The sequence below is a fragment of the Tursiops truncatus genome, chromosome 8, assembly GCF_011762595.2.
Source record: "Tursiops truncatus isolate mTurTru1 chromosome 8, mTurTru1.mat.Y, whole genome shotgun sequence".
Taxonomy (NCBI): domain Eukaryota; kingdom Metazoa; phylum Chordata; class Mammalia; order Artiodactyla; family Delphinidae; genus Tursiops; species Tursiops truncatus.
The window spans coordinates 98,931,873-98,946,235 of record NC_047041.1 but is presented as its reverse complement, the minus strand read 5'-3'; the positions used below and the strand labels follow the sequence as shown (position 1 = coordinate 98,946,235).

General features: G+C 45.8%; 1 protein-coding gene across 3 annotated transcripts in view; it reads left to right on the top strand.

The window, feature by feature from the left end:
- The window catches only part of RAB3IL1 (RAB3A interacting protein like 1), a 42,176-nt gene that overhangs the window by 7,396 nt on the left and 20,417 nt on the right, over positions 1–14,363 (top strand). Inside the window, exon 1 of one of the 3 annotated variants that reach the window (XM_073809065.1) lies at positions 11,014–11,030. The exons of the other annotated variants lie outside the window; for them this stretch is intronic. The gene's annotated coding sequence lies outside the window, so the exon portion shown is untranslated. Of the gene's footprint in view, positions 1–11,013; positions 11,031–14,363 lie in introns of those variants that run through there. 3 annotated transcript variants of the gene reach the window in all.

The window sequence follows — 14,363 nt, the reverse complement described above, 5'->3', positions numbered from 1 at the left end:
TAGTAGAAATTGTTTGTTAGTTGATTAACTTTTCTGAACTAATTTTGTAAAGTTTATTTTTTGTTGTCTGTGGCCACCGAAGTCTTTTCCATTAGCTAGTGGTCAGCTAGTGATCTGACAGAGATTTCCTTAAATGCCTGAAACAACAGCCATGAAAGTCTTTGCAGATGAGCCTGTATGTATGTTGGGACGTACCTTTAAATACTCAGCCAGGCAGTTTACAACTGCTTCAGCCTTCATTTCCTGCTTGCTCAGAGCCTGAAGATCAGCTAGACATGAGATCTTAGAGCCTTCTCGTGTCTTTTCTGAGCATGCTTCCAGCCCTGGGCAGGCATGTGGACTTCTAGTCCCATGAATAGGTAGGTGCTTTTCAAAGCCCTTATCCCTAGAGCATCTCATTCTCCAGCCTTTCTTCCTAAGCTTTTTGGTTTGTTTGTTGTTTTCTCCAAATGTTACCCAGATGACAGCATCTAATACAATAGACTTTGTATACGTTCAATAAATGCTCCCAAGGTAACAGAGAGTTCTGAATTGGGAAAAATAAGGTTAGTCCTTTGAGCCAGACGTCCAGGGAACCACCAGAGAGGTCAAAACAAACAACCACAGTTCTTTCAGTAGAAGGTCCATTCCACTCCCTCTAATGCTAAGAACAGGAACGCAGGCTGTTGTCTTCAAGGCTACCACAAAGCTGGGGAGTGGGGGATGGGCCAGGGTAAGTTAAAATATCATAAAGTTCTCTTACTGAAATTCAGCTACTTATTTCTTGATTAAGTGTTCACCTGGTTGCTGTAAACTTTATTTTGTTTCCAGAGTTCTGATAAAGTTGATTCTGACAGTTTTGCAGTTTATTAGCTGCTTTTGTGAAGAGACGAACTCTTGGAGTTCCCTACTCCATTTTCACTGACCTCCTCAGTCTTTTTTTTTAAACACAGAATATTTTTACATAAAAATAATTATTTCGTATTTCAATTTTTTGCATCTTTTTCACTTAATGTTATACCATAAATATTTCTGTTTACCTGTATTATTCTTCATTATTATCCATTTTAGTAGATCATTTAGCAAATAGTTCTTGGGTACCACTTACCTGGTGGTCACTCTATGGAGACTGAGTATACAAAAATGAGTAAAACAAGGCCCTGCTCATATGGAGCTTATATTCTAGAAGGGAGAGAAATAAGAGTCATATAAATATTCATTCTTTTGAATGCTGTATAATATTCCACCATAAGAATATAACTCTGATAGGATGAAAAATGTCCCCCACCCCCATAATATCAGGTCCTAATCCCAGAAACTTGTAAATGTTACCTTATATGGAAATGGGGTATTTGCAGATATGATTAAGTTCAGGGTCTTGGGATGTGGAGATGGTCAGGATTATCGGAGTGGGCCCTAAATGCAACCACATGTGTCCTTTTAAGAGGGAAGAAGAGGGAAATTTGGCACTTACAGAAGGGGAAAAGGCAATGTGATAATAGAGGCAGAGACTGGAGCGAAGCCAACAGATGTATGCAGCCACCAAAAGTTGGAAGGAGCACGGAACGTATTCTCCCCTAGACCCTCCAGAGGAACACAGACCTAGCAACATCTTGATTTTGGCCTACTCACACTAATTTTGGCCTCCAAAATGGTGAAAAATCAATTTCTGTTGCTTGAAGCCACCTAGTTTGTTACAGTTACCATAGAAACTAATACAGAGGTTTGGAACTGAGAGTGGGCTGCTGCTGTAACAGATAGCTAAAACCTGGAGATGGCTTCGCAATTGGGTAATGGGTAGAGGCTGGAAGAATTTTGAGAAGCATGATAGAAAAAGCCTAGATTGCCTCGAACAAACTATTGGTAGAGATATGGATGTTTAAGGCTCTGCCAGTGAGGGCTCAGACCAGAATGAGGAAAATGCTACTGGAAACCGAAGGAGAGGTGATCTCTGTTATACAGTAGAAAAAGTCTAGCTGAATTGTGTCCTACAGTGGTGAAGAGCAGCATTTTAAGTGATGAACTTGGATTTTAGCTGAGGCAATTTTGAAGAAAAATTTTAAAGATGTGACCTGGTTTCTTTTTGCTGATTATACTAACCTGTAGAAAAAAATATATTGAGAAAAGAACTGTTATGCAAAAAGGAACCAGTACTTGATTTTGGAAATTTGCAGCCTATCCAAGTTGCAAAAGATGTTAAATTAGGTGATTTACTGTTAGAAAACTGTGCTCTAGAGAGAAGGCCATGGGTGTGGTTGGACAGCCTTCTGCCAGTGCTGAGGATATTAGGTGTATGACCCGTGGAGCCACTCAACCATCTCAGCAGAAGCCAGGGATAAAAGATGATACTTTCCAGGAAAGATCTGTGGGAGACTCTAATGATGTGAGTCTCTGTGACATACAAAGGAGACCCATAAGGCCTTGGAGAATGTTATACCGGCAGAAATGCTGCCAGCTTGAACTGAAAAGAACAGAGGCAATGAAATGAGGGAAGGCTGTTGGACTCCCAAAATTCTACAGGCAGGAGATGGGTTTATAAAACTACTCAGCTTCAACCATTTGCTTGCCTTTAAGAAAAAGGAAAAATGACTCAAAGGGAAGAGCCTCAGGCCCAGAGGGCAGAGCCTCAGGCCTAGAAATCAGAGTCAAGGATGCAGAGGCTGGAACTGTGAATGACAGATTCACCTAGGCCTTGAAAATACTAATGAAATTTGCCCTTTATCTCTTCCATTTTCTTTCTTTTGGAATAGGAATGTCTATAACTGTTATACTGTGCCTGTCCCACCATTGTATTTTGGGAACAGACAACTTGTTTCTAGTGTCACGGTTCCAGAGATGGAGAGGAATTTTTTCCCCAGAATAACTCATACCCAGAGTCTCACTTATACTCGGTTTAGATAATGAGATTAGGGATTCTGAGCTGATTATAGTTAGATGAGATTTTGGATTTGAGTTGATATTTTGATGGATTAAGACTTTCGAAGATGTTGGGATGGGTTAAATGTATTTTGATTGTGTAAAGGGAGAACGTTTTGGGGTTGGGAGCAGGCTCTAAATGCAATCATGTGTGTAATAAGAGGGAGGCAGAAGACAGACAAAAGAGAAGGCAATGTGAAGATGATGGAGAAATTGTGAGGCTGTGAGACAAGGAATGCCAGCCACCACCATAAGCCAGAAGAAACAAAGAACAGGTTCTCCCCTACAGCCTCCAGAGGAAGCATGGACCTACTGACATCTTGATTTTCGTCCAGTGATACTAATTTTGGACTTCTTGCATCCAGCATGGTGGAGGACGAAATTTCTGTTTTAAGCCTCTGTAACTTTTTAGAGTTGCTATAGGAAGCTAATATGATACCACAATGCATTTATCCAGTCTCTGTTCATTGGACATTTGGATTGCTATTATGAATAGCCTTGTACATGTCTCCTGGTGCAAATGTGCTTGAGTTTTACCAGTTTACACTCCTACCAACGCTATAGTTCCTGTTGATCCACATTTTGTGTATCATTTGATATAATCAGATTTCTTAATTGTTGCCAATCCTAGTGAGTATGAGATAGTGTCTCACTGTGGTTTTATTTGAATTTCCCTGATTACCAGGCTTGAGTATCTCTTCAAATCCTTATTGGCCATTTGTAATGACTCTTCTATGAAATGCATGTTCATGTCTTTGCCTATTTTTCTAATGAATTATTTTATGTATTTTTATTGACTTATAGGAGTTCCTTTTATAGTCTAGATACTAAAATTTTGTTGGTTATGGCTTGTCTTTTTACTAGCTGTTCCTTCTGGGCTTTACACATTTTTATATTGCTAAATAACATGTGTATACTGACAACTTTTTAAAAAATTTATTTATTTTATTTATTTATTATTTTTGGCTGCATTGGGTCTTCATTGCTGCACGCGGGCTTTCTCTAGTTGCGGCGAGCAGGGCTACTGTTCGTTGCAGTGCGCGGGCTTCTCATTGCGGTGGCTTCTCTTGTTGCAGAGCACGGGCTCTAGGCACGCGGGCTTCAGTAGTTGTGGCTGGCGGGCTCTAGAGCGCAGGCTCAGTAGTTGTGGCGCACAGGCTTATTTGCTCCGCGGCTTGCGGGATCTTCCCAGACCAGGGCTTGAACCCGTGTCCCCTGCATGGGCAGGTGGATTATTAACAACTGCGCCACCAGGGAAGCCTGACAACTTGTTATTAATTGTTTAACCTATTGACTTATTTAGTAGATGAGGATTTAATTATCTGATACCACTGCGGGTTAAAAATTAGTGTTTAAGTGAACGTTTGGCGTTTACATATTTATGCCTACTCAAATATTATTCATAGCTGAGCACTAATATGACTATATTTTGTACTTTTAGTTTTCTCTAAAGTTAGTAACTGTCATTTTTTTTAATTGTTCAGGTTTCTTTGTACCTAGTGCTCATTCTTCCCACACCTTCCAGTATTTTCAATCACTTCAGTTAATCTATCCATTCCAATGATTTTTCCTTGGAGACATTATTCCTAGTGACCATGGTTCTCCTCTGTCTAGGCGGGTTACTCTCCATACTGCTACACAGCCATTGTCCTGGGGCTTTGCCGTCGTCCTTGGAATAATCTTCCCCATTCACCTGGGTTGGAGTCCTTGTTTCCCTGTATCCTCTTTCTTTCTTATGGTTTTACTCTTCTGTTTTGGTGGAACACACCCTGTAAGAGTTCATGAGTTCAAAATAGTGGTACAGTGGCAGAAGGCATGGTGATGATTGCTCTTAACATACCGACTTCTTGATCTTCTCTCTTCCAGTTTGGTCTGATTGCCGTCGTTGCCTACACAGAATCCCAGCATCTGCTCTCACAATCATCCTGAAGATTCCCTTCCCTTTAGTCCTTTGTTGGCTTTCCAGTCTCTTGACCTATAGGGTTTCTTCCTTGGTTCCCCCCTCATTTTGCTGAAGTGCATCTTTCAGTGGTTCTTGAGAAAGAGTACGTGAAAGTTAAAATTTTCAAGACCTTGCACGTGAACTTGAATGATAGTTTAGTTGGCATAGAGTTCCAGGTTGGAAATAGTTTTCCTTCAGACTCTTGAAGGCATTTTTCTCCATTGTTTTCTTGCTTCTGGTGTTGCTATTGAGAAGCCAAAATCCATTCTGATTCTAGGTCCTTTGTTGTGGTTATTATTGTGTTTCTGGAAGCTTGTAAAATCTTCTTTTTGCCCCCAGTTTCCTGAAAATGTACAATGATGTATCTTAGTGTTTTCATTGACTCTACTAGGCACAGTGTGGGCCTTTTCAGTTTGAAAAATCCTATCCTTCAGTTTGGGGAAGTGATCTCAAATTATTTACTTGATGTTTTTCTCTCCATTTTCTTCTGTTCTCTCTTTCTGTAATCCTTGTAATGCAGATAGTGAGTTTCCTAAATTTCGCCTTGAATTTTCTAATCCTTTTTCTATATCTTTATTTTTATTTTATTTCTTTATTTTGGGGGGATATTCCCTTAGCCCCTCTTCAGAGCTTTTCTTTTCAGCTGTCATATTTTTTTTAAAAAGGTTAATTTTTTTTTTTTTTTTTTTTTTTTTTGCAGTACACGGGTCTCTCACTGTTGTGGCCTCTCCCGTTGCGGAGCACAGGCTCCGGACGCGCAGGCTCAGCGGCCATGGCTCCACGGCACAGGGGATCTTCCCGGCCCGGGGCACGAACCCACGTCCCCTGCATCGGCAGGCGGACTCTCAACCACTGCACCACCAGGGAAGCCCACCAAGAGTTCTTTTTGTTCTCTCAACTTTCATTGTATAAAATCATGTTCTTATTTCATGAATGCAATACCTCCTTTTGCTCTCTCTGAGGGATATTAATGATAGGGGGGATTTTTTGTTTGTTTTTTGAGGGTTTTTTTCCTTCTCAGAGTCTCTGTTTCCTGCAAGTTGCTTTTTTTCTGCTTACTAGGTTTGACTTCCTTCATGTTAGAGGTTCTCCTTCGTTGTCTTATAGTCTTTGGTTGTCTGCTCATTATTATTATTTTTTAATACTTTCTTTCTTTCTTTCTTTCTTTAGGGCTGCGTCAGGTCTTACTTAGTTGCAGCAAGTGGGCTTCTCTCCAGTTGTGGCGTGCGGGGTTTTCTCTTCTCCAGCTGTGGTGCGCAAGCTCCAGAGTGCACGGGCTCTGTAGTTTGCAGCACGTGGGCTCTCTAGTTGAGGCGTGTGAGCTCAGTAGTTGTGGCGCACTGGCTTAGCTGCCCCGCAGCATGTGGGATCTTATTTCCCCGACCAGGGATCGAACCCATGTCCCCTGCATTGGAAGGCAGATTCTTTACCACTGGACCACCAGGGAAGTCCCTGTCCGTTCATTATTAAGAATGGGAGCTTAAAAATTGATGGGAAGCTCTAAGCATGTTGACTTTGACCTTCACAGTATGGTGTTCCGATGGGGCATTTCATGGGTAACACTAATCTTAGGGTCTTTAGTCCTCTCTTCTTGGGCTGGCCTGAGTCCCCAGGGAAGGTTCATCCAACCTGCTGCCTGGAGGGTAAAAATCTGGCTGCCAGTATTCTGACTGCTTGGTAAGGGAAGAGGGTTTAGGGCCAGGGAAGGGGGTGGTGTCTCAGTTTTCAACTGGTATGCAATCACTTAATCCCCTTAGTCAGCTATTGTCCCAAAGACTGTTTTACCGTCTCCAGAGAACAAATTTCCAGTCTTCTGTTAGACTCAGAAAGGGGAAGTTGCTTAGTGGCATGAAGTAGGGGAGAGGATACAGGGATCTAATTTCTTCTCAATCAGCTTTGATCGAGAGCTTCACGTTTTAGCCTTTACTACCAATGCTAGAGGTCTCTGTTGCTGCCAGTTTCTGATACTTTGCTTCCTTAAATCTACTCATAATTGAGAGAGATTTGTTGATACCTCACACTGTCATGACAGATTTGTCTAATTTGCCCCTGTAGCTTTAAGGATTTTTGCTTTAAATATTTTTAGACTTTTTTATTAGGTGTATACTAATATAGAATTGTTATATCTTTCCGGGTGAATTTAACTTTTATTTTACTTAACATTGTCATCACTTCATCATTACTGCATAGTGACTACCTTTAATAATACTTTTTGTCTTAAAGTTCAGTTATTAATATAGATATACCACCTTTCTTTTGCTCTGTATTTTCTTCATATAACTTTTTTCTTTTTGATAATATGTTTTATTAAAGTATAGTTGATTTACAATGTTGTGTTAATTTCTACTGTACAGAAAAGTGATTCAGTTATACATATGTATACATATGTACATATATACATATATATACATTCTTTTTCATATTCTTTTCAAGTATTGTTTATCACAGGCTATTGCATATAGTTCCTTGTGCTATACAGTAGAACCTTGTTGTTTATTCATATAACTTTTTTCAGTCTCAACCTTTTCATGTTCTTATGCTTAGGTGGGTCAGGTGTGTGGGTTTTTAAAACTGCTTTAAGCATTTAAGTGTACAGTTTAGTGACAATAAGTACATTCATATTGTTGTGCAACCATCACCCAACTCCAGAATATTTTCCTCTTCCCAAACGGAAACTCTGAATCCATTAAACAAATGTTGATGTCTATCTGCGCTTTACTTTCTTTTTTTTTTTTTTTAAAGAATCAATTTCATTTATTTTTGGTTGTGTTGGGTCTTCATTGCTGTGCTTGGTCTTTCTCTAGTTGCGGCGAGCAGGGGCTACTCTTCATTGTGGTGCGTAGGCTTCTCATGCGGTGGCTTCTCTTGTTGTGGAGCACGGGCTCTAGGCACGCGGGCTTGAGTAGTTGTGGCACACGGGCTTAGTTGCTCTGCAGCATGTGGGATCTTCCTGGACCAGGGCTCGAACCTGTGTTCCCTGCATTGGCAGGCAGATTCTTAACCACTGCACCACCAGGAAAGTCCCTGTGCTTTACTTTCTATTCTTGGATTTTATAGACCTCATAAGTCTATGCTCTATATCTCTTTTCAACTTCTTTTTCAAATTTTCCATATCTGTGTGTACTTTTCTGTTACTTTTTGATTATTTATATATATTTTCCAGGACTCTAATTCTCTCTTTGGCTCTGTCTAATCTATTTAACCCATTCTTTTGGAGATATACATCTATATGTATACTTCATTTGGTCATTCAAAAATCTGTTTGGTTCTCTTTAATAATCACTTGTTTATTTATCTTAAGTTCATACATAACCTTTCTATATTGTATATAGGACCTGAGTATCCGGGGTTCCATAGCATCTAAATCTGTTCTATGTTGTTTCTTCTGATTCTCACTCATAGTGGCTAGCCTCCTTCTGTGCTGGCGATCTCTGATTGGGAGCTCATTACTTGGTATTAACCAATGGGAATCTTCTTACCTGTATTTGGACACTTCCCTCCAAAGGGGATTTGCCTCTGCTTCTGCCAGGAGCCAGAGGGTGCCACCAGCATGGGACACTTCAGTCCTCCTTGAGGGCCCTGGCTTCGTATAGTTGCCCAAGATCCAGCTCCCCCACCCTCTCCTGGCCAAGCTCCCAGCTTCATTCTAACTTTTCTTTTGGAGGCAGGAAGTGGGTTTTGGAGATCTTGGAAGACAACAGGGCCTCAAGGAATCATGGCCTCTCTTTGCAGGATATTCTTTTTCTGTAGCAAGAAGGTTCCTCACTGCTCTAAGTCCACCAAATGAGAAGAAGCAGAAATTTTCCAATCCAGGGACTTCCCTGGCAGTACAGTGGTTAAGGCTTCGTGCTTCCACTGCAAGGACGCAGGTTCGATCCCTGGTTGAGGAGATAAGATCCTGTGTGCCGCAAGGCCAAAAAAAAAAAAAAATTCTCCAATCCATTCCACACACGTCTATAGTAGCCACCTTTTGGACATGCAAATCTGATCACATCACACCCCTGCTTAAACCCTTCAATGACTCCCTTTTGTCCTTAAGTATAAAGTTTGAACTCCTTGGGAATTCCCTGGCGGTCCAGTGCTTAGGACTCGGTGCTTTCATTGCCGGGGCCGGGTTCAATCCTTGGTCGGGGAATTAAGATCCCACGAGCAAAAAAGACAAAGTTTGGGGCTTCCCTGGTGGCACAGTTGTTAAGAATCTGCCTGTCAATGCAAGGGACACAGGTTCGAGCCCTGGTTCGGGAAGATCCCACATGCCACGGAGCAGCTAAGCCCATGAGCCACAACTACTGAGTCTGCACTCTAGAGCCCGCGAGCCACAACTACTGAGCCCACGTGCCACAACTACTGAAGCCCGCGCGCCTAGAGCCCATGCTCGGCAACAAGAGAAGCCATGACAATGAGAAGCCCGCGCACCACAATGAAGAGTAGCCCCCGCTCACTGCAACTAGAGGAAGCCCGCGCACAGCAACGAAGATCCAACACAGCCAAAAAATAAATAAATAAGTTTATTTAAAAAAAAAAAAAAAGATAAAGTTTGAACTCCTTGCCCAGCTTACAAGGCCCCACCTGATCTGGCCTAGTTGCTCAATGTACTTCCCATCCTTGTACCTGTCACATTGTTACAATTAGATGTCTGAATCCCCCAACACGCTCCTTCCCTGAACTGTATACTTCATGAGTATAGAAACTTTGTCTTGTCCACTAATATCTCCTTGGCACCTGGCACAGGTGCTTATTAAATATTTGTCGAATGAATGAATGAATGAACACATTTACTGGGTGCCCAGTGTTTTTCTTACTGGTTTCTGTGAATTCTTTATCTTAAAGATGTTAAGATTTTGCCCTTCGTTGGGAATATTTTCCCCAGGCTATCTGCCTTTTAATTTTGGTGACTTTTTGGTGGAGGGAGGAACATAGAACATAGATAAGTTTTACATTGTCATGTAAACAGATCTTCTTCTTTTGAGGGTTCTTCAAACGCTTCTAAGTTCAGAAAGTCTTGCCCTCCCTGGATGTTTGATGTGTCCCTTCTATTTTCTATGCACGCTGCTGTCGATTTCTTCTTCCCAAAGCAGGGCTCCAATCGTGCCACTCTCCTGCTTAAAAATGTTTAACTGTCTCCTTGGAGCCTTTAGTATAAACTTCAAACTCTTTAACTTGGCCTCCAAGGCTTTTCATGATTCATCCCGAGGCGGTCCAACTGATCTTTTGTTTACTGTCCCCCAACTTAGCCTGAGCAGAATGAAGGGATCCCTCCCTCTGTACCCTGCTCTCTACCACCTCCCAGCCTTCGTTCCTGATGCTTCCTCTGCTAGAATCCCCGTCTATCTATTTAATAATTATTTATTCTATATATTCATAATTATTACATATTAAACTCCTGCTTATTCTTCAAGCCCTATTTTCTCTAAAAAGCCTCCCCTTACCCCTCCTCCTGAGAGGATGAATGATGGAGGGATAAGAACATGAGCTTCTGGAATCAGATAAATCTGGATGAAAATCCTAGCTCCTTCCCTTGTTCACTGCGACCAAACCCTTTAAACTTTCCACATCTCAGTTCCTTCATCTTCGTTTTGTTTGTTTTCTCGTTTTTGGCTGTGCTGCATGGCTTGCAGGATCTTAGTTCCCTGACCAGGGATTGAACCCTGGCTCCCTGCAGCAGAAGCATGGAGCCATAACCACTGGACCACCAGGGCATGCCCCCCTCCTTCATCTTTAAAATGGGAACAGAAAGCAATGAGAGGACCGATGGGTGATTGCCAGGGTGAACGAAGTCTGATATCATGAATGCAAAGATCCTAGCATGGTCCCTATCCCACATTTTGGAAGGGAGTCACCTGCTGCCCTAGGGTCATACTCTCCCCCTCTAATTGTATTTGTCCCTCAAGGTTCGGCTGGTTCTAATTCCATTAGGTGGCTGAGTTTTCCTGCTCTGGACCAGGGAGTGGGCAAACAGGTTCCACCTCAAAGAATCCAGCCCAGGCCCCCAGGCACCTTTGTGGGACACCCACACCCCTCTGGCGCAAAAGGAATCCCCTCCTTCCTTTCTTGTGAGCTCCAGTGGTTTTGTCCCTGGGAGATAATTTAAGTCTCCAAAGAGGCCCACCAGCCAGCGCTCTCTGCCCCTTGCCATCAGCACCCAAGATGATGATGAGTCAAGAAGAGCAAGAGTAATCCTCCCAGTTTAAAGGTGGGTAAACTGAGGCTCAGGCTATCTTCCAAATAGCTGGGTCTAGAACTTGTGTGGCTTCTCAAGGGGCTCTGGGAGGCCTGGACGGCTGTGGTGGGGAACCTGGAGAGAGCTCTGACCCCAGAGTAGGAGATGGTACAGGAACCCTGGCTCTCATGGCCTCCACCCCTTGTGCTCGATGGGTTGGTGCCACTCTCGGAGGCTGGTGGGGAGCTCAGTGTCTGTGTAAGCTTCGTGAACCTAGAGTACTATGCTGGAGTAGGTTGTTTTGTCTGTGTTGTCTGGGGAGAGTAAGGATGACAGTTCGTTGGCTGGAGCGTGTGTGTGTCTTGGGGGCTGGGGGTGAGGGTGGGGACAACCTGGACAGAGAGAGGAGTGAGCTTAGGGTCAGGAGCCCTGGGCTGCAGCTCTACACCCAGCATGCTGTCACCTGGGATGAGCGCCTGCCCCCTCTGGACACCAACTGCCTTATCTGTAAAATGGGGGTGGTGGTAGATGGGCCGATCGCTGCCAGGGGATCAGACGGCTGCCCTGGGCCCGGCTCCCCCCTGAGCCCAGACCGTCTTCTGGGCCTGACTTCACCCGATTGGCCCCCACAAATCTCTGACACCATTCTGCTGCCTCTTCCCTCTGTCCTGTCCTTCCCCCAGTGGCCTGGGCCGGACTCTGGCTCCCCACCATGGCGGGGGCGGGGGGAGCTGGGCAGGCAGTGGTGCTGGTCAGGCCTGGGCGGGGGGCCTCCAAGCCCACAGCTGGCCTCTCGAGCCTCTTCCTGGAGCCAGCATCCTCTCCTCCCTCCCTCTTGAAATCTGAGCCCGGGGATCCAGGGAGCTCTCGCCCTGCAAAACATTCCATCCAGTTGTCCAAACACTCTGCACAGCTGGCGGAGGGAGGGGCCCGAGCCTGGCTTTCAGGGAAGCCTTGGGCTGTTGTTTTCATGGAAATGGCTGAGTCCTTACTCAGAGGGCCAGTCTGGGATGCTGGAAGTGGGTTCGCAGGGCTGAGAGGATAAAGAGCCCCCAACACGCCCTCCTGGGCTTGCCCAAGACCTCCCTCACCAGGGCCCGGCCGCTGGTGGGAAGGATCCAGGCTGCCTCATGCCGATGCGAGGTGGCAGCCGGGCGCTGGCGGCCTTGTGACCGTCCCCTCGGAACTGGGCTTGGTGCGGTGGCGGGGGAAGGGCAGGCAGGAATGGCTGAGAGAGCAGCCTGAGAGGTGACTTAGGGCAGCAGCTTTTCCGGGCAAGCAGTCCCAGACCTGGCTGCCTCTTGGTTCTGACCCACCAGTGACCCGGGATGAGTCCGCAAGCCTCAGTTTCCTCACCTGCAACAGGAAGGGGTTGGGCTCCTTCTGCCTCTGATTTTCCTAAGTCACAGCGAAGGACAAGGTCCTCAGAGCTTCCCGTGCGGTCCCAGCTGTACCTAAATGTCCAGAAAGTAGCCAGATTTTCTAGACAATCCCCAGAACAACTCTGACTCAGTTTCCCCTCTGAGAGGACAGCTGGGGCTTGGCAGGGAGGAACCATAGCCTGTACACTTTGTCACCAGCCAGGCTCAGCCCCTTCACCTCCCGCCACGTCAGGGTGATGGGGAGACCCCCCCCCCCCCGCCCATTCACACATCCTGTTTTTCATTCATTGTTTCCAGGTGGGCCCAGAGGAAGGTGGAGGCACGGGAGAATCTAGCAGGAGGATCAGTGAGGAGCAAAAACAGGAAGGGGTTGGGAGCAGGCCATGGAAAATTCACTGCCAGGAAACAGAGGCCAGCATCTGGTTTGCATTAGGCTGAGAGAGCTTCGAAGCCCAAAGCTTGAGTGAGAGATATTGTTATCCATGCGCAGGGCAGGCGGGGTGTGACTACCCGTCAGGAACTGGCAGCTTCTCCCAGCGGGAACTCAGAGGCTGACAGGAAAAAAGAGGGAAGGCGAGGGAGAAGGGGACAGGAAACTCAGTGTCCACTGTGGCTGCCACCTCATGAATGTTATCTTCTTTGATATTCACAACTTCACAGGGGAGAATTGTTCCCATTTTTATAGTTGTGGGGATTGAGTCCCAGAGAGGTTAAGTGACTTGCCCAAGGTCACACAGCCAAGGGAACGGCAGAACTCCCGATTAGAATGCAGGCCAAATGAGATAGGGTGGAACACTCAAACCATCCCACGGGTGGATTGAGGCTGACTGTGTGCCAGGCAAGGGGCCACTGAGGATTTGGTGATGAGCGCGGGCCAGCCTCTGCCCATGGGGTCACTCAGTTCTTGTGGGGGGTGTCTGACAGTGCCATGGGGCACTGTTCATGACACAAGGTGGACCACGTGTCTGAGGGCTCCAGCCCAACGCCTGCAGAGGAGAAAGCAATCCAGAGGGGAAGGCTTCCTGGAGGAGGGGGTATGAGCAAAAGAGAATTTTATCAGAGGGGGTGGGTTGGAGTGGAGGATGCAGAGAGGGGGTAGTGTGAGGAATGTGGGAAGAGGGGGGTGTAGGGCATGTCTGGGCAATAGCAGCTGGCCTGATGTGCCTCAGAGGGAGAGATTCCATTTTATAGTTGGGGAAACTGCAGCATAGAGCCTAATGTGCGCAAGGGTCCACAGTCTGGGAGTGGGGTTGAATCCAACCTCTCTGACTCCATCCAGGTCTGCGTTCCTAACTGCTACACCATCTGGTCCCTTTTTGCTGGTGGTTAATAGTTTTAAGGGGATATTGAGGCCAGGGACCACAGGGCAGCGGGGGCCTTGCCCAAGGCCACACAGCCAACTAGTGACAGGGTCAAAGCTGGACAGGCTCTTTTCAACTTGCCAACCTGAGTGGGAAGAGGACAGGCAGCCCCATCCATGGGCCCGGTAAAAACCTGGGGCCTTAGGTATGTAGAGGGAGGCTCTCACTTCCCTTCAAGGTATCTCACCTTCCTTAGGAGGGGGGCCCAGCCTCATACGCTGTCTGCTGAGCCACGGGAGTTAATAATTACTGGGTTTAAGGAGATAGAGGCCTGTCTGGGAGGCGCCTCCCTCACTGGCCACTGCTCCTCAGAGATAGCAAAGGTTAGTGTGAGTCTCAGCCTGGGAGTGGGGAGAAGGCTCCTGCCACCTCCCCGCTTGGCAGTCTCCAGAGACACTCTCGGTCTGGCCCTCCAGCCATGGACCCCGCTAAGGAACGCACTGAGTGCCCTGCCCGAGAAAAATGCCCTGTGTTCCTGGCAATGAGCTCAGGGACCGTCCGCTACGCCCCATCAGGTTTGGGCCTTGCACTCAAGGGCAACTTGGGAGAGCAGCCCTGGGACACAGACAGGTGAGCGGAGGGGATGGTGGAATCTTGCCACTCAGCAGGGGCATTGGGGGAGG